Below are 7,305 nucleotides of genomic sequence, written 5' to 3'. Positions count from 1 at the left end.
CCACTGGGTGCCCACAGAAGCCTCAGGCAGAACGTCCCTCACATGTTACTGGGACACACAAGTCTGCCGCTGTAAATAAGAAGTGAAGGAAGCTGCTCTGCTGCAAGAACCTCTATTGCAAGCAGGTAGCAGGTTCTGGAATGGTACAGGGAGAGCATAACTGCATCCCAATGAAACATTTTGGCAGTATTGCTCCTAAACACCATCTTTGCCATTGTGAAGGTGACCTTTGCATATTGGATAGAGGGAGTTGTCAGGTATGAGAGCCCTGGAGAGCTGGTGCCGAGCAATGTGGGAAACTCACCTGCCTTAATATCCGCTCCTGCACTTTTATGGTTATGCTCAACAGATATGTACATGTCTTCGCTAAAGTAGATGTGTACCTGTTACAGATGGTAAAATGGAAAATTAGACATCAGGAAAACCTCAAAATGTAGTTGAAATAATGATCTTTATTATTTTGTATTAAATTACCAATTCATTTTTACTATGGCCCTGCAGCTGAAGGAAGTCTTGTTTGTTCATTGGTTTAACCTGATAAGCCTGAAGGGCATGTCATTACCTTCAAGTAAACATAAGTTCAAGGAGGGGAAATGGCCTGATTCATGTTTAAAAATAGACAGAAAAATCTGATTAGAAGAATTGTCAGATGATAAGTTAATCAGACTGGCAAAAATATGATTGCCCAGAAGCCTGGTTAAAATGCAGATTTTGTCAGACGAAGAATCCGTCAGGTTTTCTGCTTGCTAGAAAGAGAGAGCAGGGAAGATGAGTATGTGTTCCTTTGACATACAGCACAGTAACATCAAGCAGCTGCTCAGAGGAGTCACTCAACAGAAAAAAGCATAGAAAGTAGGAATGAGACTGAGACTCCCTGAACTTGGGGAAGAGAACAGTGCGCAATCATCCGAGGAAAAGGACTGAAGGAGAAGAACTTGAGCAGAGGTATGCTGGTCGTTAGGGAGTGAGAACGGGTGAACCTTCAACTGAGTGTGAGTGTATCTTACCTGGAAAGGAGAAATCCGGACTGGGCTTTTTAATTCCAAACAGATGTTTAAAAGCCATCTATTTCTGACAGAGAGAGCAGCAGGGCAGCCCTCCTCTCAAGGTGGAGCTAGCAGGACAGCATCCCGTAAAGCAGGGGGCTGCCTGCTTACTTGCTCAGGAATTAACATCAGAAAGAATGAGTTTGTTCCAAACTTTGTCAGCCTGTGATCTTTTTTTTAATCTTAAAAGTATTTATAAATATAATTGTTATAAATAACCAATTTATAACAGTAGGATACCAACATGAGCTGAAATTCTGCTGAAATGCTTTTATGTTTGTGGTGTCTCAGTGTAGCTAGAAAAATGTGAACTGCCCTACAATTCATTTTTAATTACCTTGAGAAGAATGATACCACATTTTGAAAATAAGGACACCTCTGGATTCCTGTCAGGCAGCCAAATTTCAGCCTATCTTTGGCTTGTGCAAATATTATCCAGCATCAAATTATTAGATGTATATAATATTGAAAGAAATGTCCTCTGCTTTAGTACCCATGTAGTAGAGCTTTTAAGCACATGCTTTGCTCATGTGTTCAGCCACTAAGTTTAAGTGTTAAAAATAATGTCAGTAATGAAACAAATGGAGATAAGGTGCTTCTGGTTTAGTTAAAACTCACCAGAATAGAAAAATATAGATTGAATCAAATTAGAATTTAAGTTTTATTTCAAATCAAATGAATATGGGCTGCCCAGGGAGGTGGTCGAGTCCTCATCCCTGGATGTATTTAAAAGAAGGATAGATGAGGTGCTTAGGGACATGGTTTAGTGGTGGGATGGCAGGGTCAGGTTAAAGGTTAGACTTGACGATCTTAAAGGTCTTTTCCAACCAAAGTGATTCTATGATTCTATGAATAAGTATTTACAGACCTAGAAGGGTTTGGTTTGGTTTTTCCACAGCAGAACTAGCCAGTTGAAGAAACAGAATAATTTCAACCTCTAGCTATTTCAAAATATGATTAAGATGATACATTTCAGAACATACCTGTATTCAGATTTGCAGTGGATGTGTCCCATGAAGATGCTGGTTAGACCCAGCCTTGGTTAGCTTAGGAAGTCTGAAGAGGGTGGTGCAGGTGGGGTGAGTGTGAGCGGTTCGGGGGGTATTCAAATGAAGGAGTCCTCCTTTAGAAAGAGCAGATGCTTGGGCTAGATCAAGTGCTAGCAGACCAGCTTACCCAGGAGAAATTTGTGAGCCTATGATACTGTATAATAAATGTCATAGACTCCCAGTCTGAAATCAGGCTGAAAAAGCAGATGCAGAAGGTGAAATGCATACAGAGGACTAAGGTATTGGCTTATTTTGAATATAACAAGCATTTTTCCTACTATACAAGAACTATCAGTAACATATTTCATTGTTTTAATTCCAGGGTGATGATCCTAAGGAGACAGTTTGTGTATATCTCAGCAGTTCGGTGTCGGATTTGGTCTGATGTGATTTTGTGAGCATTAAACTGCATCATTACAATAGAGAAATATTTTACACTCGAGGAGAAAAGGAAGTGTTTTTTCACACAGTGACTGCTACATTTCTGAATTCCAAGTAGTCTTTTTTTTTAAATACAAAATAGCATTTATTCGGGAAATTCTGAAACTCCTGACTATTGTTTTAATTGTAGCAAAGCACAATCTCAGGATGGTGGCAATATGTGACATTTACCATGTTTTGCTTCTTAAAGTATCATTAAAACATTTTGACATAGGATCTCTGGTTTTGTTAATATAACAAAATGCAGGCAATAGTCTCTGTATAAGTTGGCAGTGATTGTTTTCAATTAAGAAGTTGATCCTGTAAGCACTAGCATTTGTCTACATGAGAAAGTTGATGAGAAATGCTACAGAGGAGTAATTAATTCAGAGTCACATCATTCTTAGTTTGTGCACAGATGTGCACAGATGAAAAAAATCTTCCAGGTTAGAGATAGTCAAGTGGCTTGTGGGCTTTCAGTTTGCGGGCAATAGCTAATGTTGTGGATTTAATGGGATCACTCATGTGAATGATGTTAATTTTGTGAACAAGAAGGACCAGGGCTGTATAATTGTTTTTAAACCCCTCTGCTTGCTTGTGTTCCTGTCTAAGGTCCAGTTTAGCTCCAAATGAGTACAATAAACTAGGTTCAGTGCTGCAATCCCCAGAGTCCTCGTAGGGCATGACTTTGCACACATTCCTGCAATCCCAGATCTGTATCTCAGCTGACTTACGAGATGAGCCATTCATTAGAAAAATGATTGGTGCCAAACCTATCATTTCTTCTATTTCTTTTTCACCTAGCATAGCTCCTGTCAATATGTGACTAAGCATTATTAGAAGAATGCACTAAGCATTATTACAAGAATGTTCCTTGTACAATCAACCCCAAGGTCTTCTCCTATACTAGGACATATGAGAAGAGAACCTATAGTCATTTAATTTAATACCCATGCAGTTCTGGTGCTTTAAGTTTCCATATGGTCCACAAATACCTGTGGAGCAACATCCTGTGACATGAGAAGTATCAGCCCAATGTAAAGAAACACATTAACATTTACAGGAGCTATGAAAAGCAGTCATTCTCCTAGGTATGGCTGCTTGTATGTTACTGCTTATATGTTTTACTGCAGGAAGAAAACCCAAAACTAACACACAAAAAAATTGTAATAACCAGTTTCCGTTAACAGAAAAGTTTCAGTGGCTTTTTTTGAATGATCAGTTCATAGATGGAGTGTCCTTCTTTTACAGTCAGATACTATCGGGTGTTTTCTTTGCTAAAACTCCTTTTGCCACTGTAGCATTAAATCCTCGATCAACTGATTTAAAGAGCATTCAATATTCCAGTCATTGAGGATTATATCTGAAAAAAAATCCTACTCAAATGAATTGAATCTTTTAAAATAAGGTTCAAAAAAACTTTTACACTGATACTTTATAAGAGCATTTCTATATTGTTGTAATGTTTGAAAGCTTACCCTGCGGCAGTTTTATAATCACGTAAATAATCCTGAAAGTATTAGAATTAATCGTTATGGTTCCAGGTCTGTTAGTTGAGACACATCTTGATCCATCTCCAAGATAATGATATCAGAATCCAATACTACTCCTACCCAAGCAGAAATGTCCATAAATCCTGGCTGCATATATCAGCAATAAAGTAAATTTTTTGCAAAAGAAGGTTTTTAAAAAATAGATAGTGCTTAGGGGCATTGAATGACACCCCTGGTACACAAGTGGACCTCTGAATATCAGTAGGGCTTTTAACAGAAACAAAGACATCAGAATTGAGTTGATGGCTACATCTGCGTTACCAGCTGGTGACTGAAAGAGGCGAGCACAAGGGTTTGATTCACTGTGATCTGTTATGGTTCCAGCACCACACATCCACGTTTTGTCTTCACCAGCAATGAAATTTGTGCCAGTTTCTGGCCACAGGCATCTGCTGCTCATGCGCAGAGAGCTGGCTGCTGCAAGACCCCGCATCCATGTTAGGAGCATTATAGATGATTGCCTACTGCAAGACCCTAGTTACAGATCAGAGTCAAATCTGCTCCCAAAATTGCTCCTCCTACACCATAAATCACTCACATAGGCTGTCCCTGAGTGTTTGTAGCTGGAAGCTGTGCAAAGTGATGTACTTGTCCTCTGGGTGATGCAAACAGCCTAGGCTGAGGAGAACCGCGTCGTATTTCATCTAAAGAGGCAAAGATGCACCTATGTTCAGGCAAGGACTGTAATTTATTCCAGTCTAGTGTAGTGCAATGAGATGATCTTGGATGTGCAGCAGCTACATGGTTCAACTTGGAAAAATTCATACATCTCTTAGAGATTGAGAGGATCTTGTGCTGTGCCTACAACAACCACAGGTGCTTTGTGTGTATGTAGAGGTGATGCAAATCATTAATTCATTGCTCAGATTAAATTCAGTGATTTACTCAGCATGAGTAGAGTGGCGAAACCCGTTTGTGTGTAAGTAGAAGATGTGGAGGGGAGAAAATGAAGTTTACTTGCAACAGAGAAGCAACGTTTTTCAAAAGTGTTTGTTAGTTAGCACTGTATTGCATTATCTCAGTGAATAAATGTATACAGTGTACCATGACACACCATAAAGAGCTGAAGTTACTGTGTTTCTGGACTATTTCTGTGCAGCTATGTTATTTATAACAGACATGTATTAGTAACTGGAAAGGTTATTGGAATACATTTTAAGAAAGGCTTAGCTGAAAAGGAGAAGCCTATTCTAGTTTCCTTGACAAAATGAGGTCTTAATTGAAGGAGTGTGATGTGGTCATTACAAATGAGAGCAAACAGAAAGCTCTGCAACGTGGACAGACCCTTTGACTTTTTAGCACTGTTTCAGCTCAGTTTAAACTTGCTGCTGACCTGAAGACCTGATCCTCCATGCTCTCAAAGCTCTCAGTGATTTGTGTGGAGCACAGGACTGACAAGAAATGCGTGGAATAATCGTTAACCTTTCCCACCCTTTCCTACAAATACTCTTAACTCCTCGTAGAATAAAAATATGCTCTATTAGACTTTAGATTAAGAACCTATTTTTAATGTAGCTTTCTCAGGCCTTGCTCCAGACATGAGGTTATGATGAGATGTTAGTTGCATCCACTCCACTCCACAGGAGTGCAGACCTTGTGCTCAGCTTTATTATAGCTACTGCTGCTGTGTGCTTGGTGGCGAGGTCATCTTAATTTGTGCACAGGCTGGACAAGTTAATAGCGGTGTTTCTGTATGACAAGGTACAGTTAGATTGATCAAGACTTGCTGAAGTGCACTCACTGTGGGAAAGGATGCTTTCTCGGGTAGCCGAATAAATTATTTGTCATTTATATTACATCTGTGATTTCTCATTTATTTTACATCTGTGCCAGGTTAATGATGAATAAATGGATTTTGTACCTGGCTGGGAATGTTTATGACGCTTTTGCAAGACTGAGCCAAGTGCAGTTTTGATTAAGGATTCTTGTCCAGAGGTTAGGAAGGGCCTTTCAGTTCCCTCTACTTGACATGAGGAATAATCATTTTTAGGGTTTGTGGGCCTCCAACACTGTCACATGCTGTGGAGTGAATATTGAGATTAAATAGTTTTCTAAAGATAGAACCACTGACAACGTGCTAATAGTTCCACTGTACCTTTGCAGAGGCTGACAGTGTCCTTGCACATGACTGCTTCACAGCATTGTTAGATTAAAGCCTGCTTGGCTGCTTTTATTCCTTTTTCTCCTCTGAATCTTTAATGTTGCATCTTCCTTTAGGATCCAGTGCTGCCCCAAGTTGGCAATTTCTCTTTCCCTTGTGGGGCGTTATGTAGTCCTGTTTAGTGTCTGTTAGGGAGTTTGTATGGCTATGAATCAAATGCTGCTATGCTTGCAGCATAGCAAAACATACTTAACATGGCGTGGTTTACATCTCAAGGAAGGCAGCATGGTGGGATATTCACATTGCCTAATTGGAGGTGCTAAATTTGGGCTGTAGCTCCATGGTGACTTAAGCTGTAAAGGCTGGCCACACAGTCCAGTCCTTGTTCTTGTGCTCAGTCCCTTCCTTCGTGCCGTCTCTGGCTCCTGTCTGATCCTACACTGAGCTGGTTTGGCACACTGAGCTGGCAAAAAACGGAAATGGCAACAAAAAAAGAAAATTGGTCCATGCCAACAGAGCCAGGGGGATTTCAGACTCAAAGCAAAGGAGGGGGTGAGACCATGCAAGCGGGACCGCAGCGATACAGCAGAGGCCATTTGTTATCTGATGGCTGTTGGACAGGCCCAGTGGTAATGTCTCCTGGGCCCTCCCTGGTCAGAAGGGAGAGATGAGCTCCTGCAGGAGCTCATCCTGGCAGGCAGGAGCCCGTCTCTCCCACTGGTGACAGAAGGAGCCTGAGGACTGTAGGTGCCTACACCAGTTGATTGTTGCTCACCCTTCTCTCTTTCCCATTACAGTCATTTCAACAGGCTGTGCACCATCTGCAGGTTCTGAAATTATAACCATAAAAAACCTTTGACTGTAAATACTGTTTCTCAGTTCACTGATAGTAAACTTGCATAAGCTTGCTCATTATTCAGCACACCTATGCTTTCAGTCTCTGCTAACCCCAGCATCTCAGACAGCATCTGCAGAGCTGCACAAGGTCTGGCAGTTTAGAGACCAGTTAATCTCACTTTGATTCTCTTTCCTTTGTACAGTAGTGAGATGTCTGACCATATTGCCATGCTTGAGTCAAGATGAAATTCTCTGTCCTGTGTGATTCAGGAAAAGAAACTAAATAAATGCCAGGTGAC

At 40.6% G+C, this 7,305-nt stretch overlaps 1 protein-coding gene across 1 annotated transcript in view; it reads left to right on the top strand.

Annotated features, from left to right (window-relative positions):
- The window catches only part of ST8SIA6 (ST8 alpha-N-acetyl-neuraminide alpha-2,8-sialyltransferase 6), a 25,375-nt gene extending 22,932 nt beyond the window's left edge, over window positions 1–2,443 (top strand). Inside the window, exon 7 of the mRNA XM_035888999.1 lies at window positions 2,418–2,443. The gene's annotated coding sequence lies outside the window, so the exon portion shown is untranslated. The remainder of the gene's footprint in view (window positions 1–2,417) is intronic.
- The last annotated feature ends 4,862 nt before the right edge of the window (window positions 2,444–7,305 follow it).

Source organism: Egretta garzetta, unplaced genomic scaffold (genome assembly GCF_000687185.1).
Source record: "Egretta garzetta isolate BGI_Z169 unplaced genomic scaffold, ASM68718v1 scaffold641, whole genome shotgun sequence".
NCBI lineage: Eukaryota > Metazoa > Chordata > Aves > Pelecaniformes > Ardeidae > Egretta > Egretta garzetta.
The sequence above is the reverse complement of the archived record's forward strand: the minus strand, read 5'-3'. Positions and strand labels throughout refer to the sequence as shown.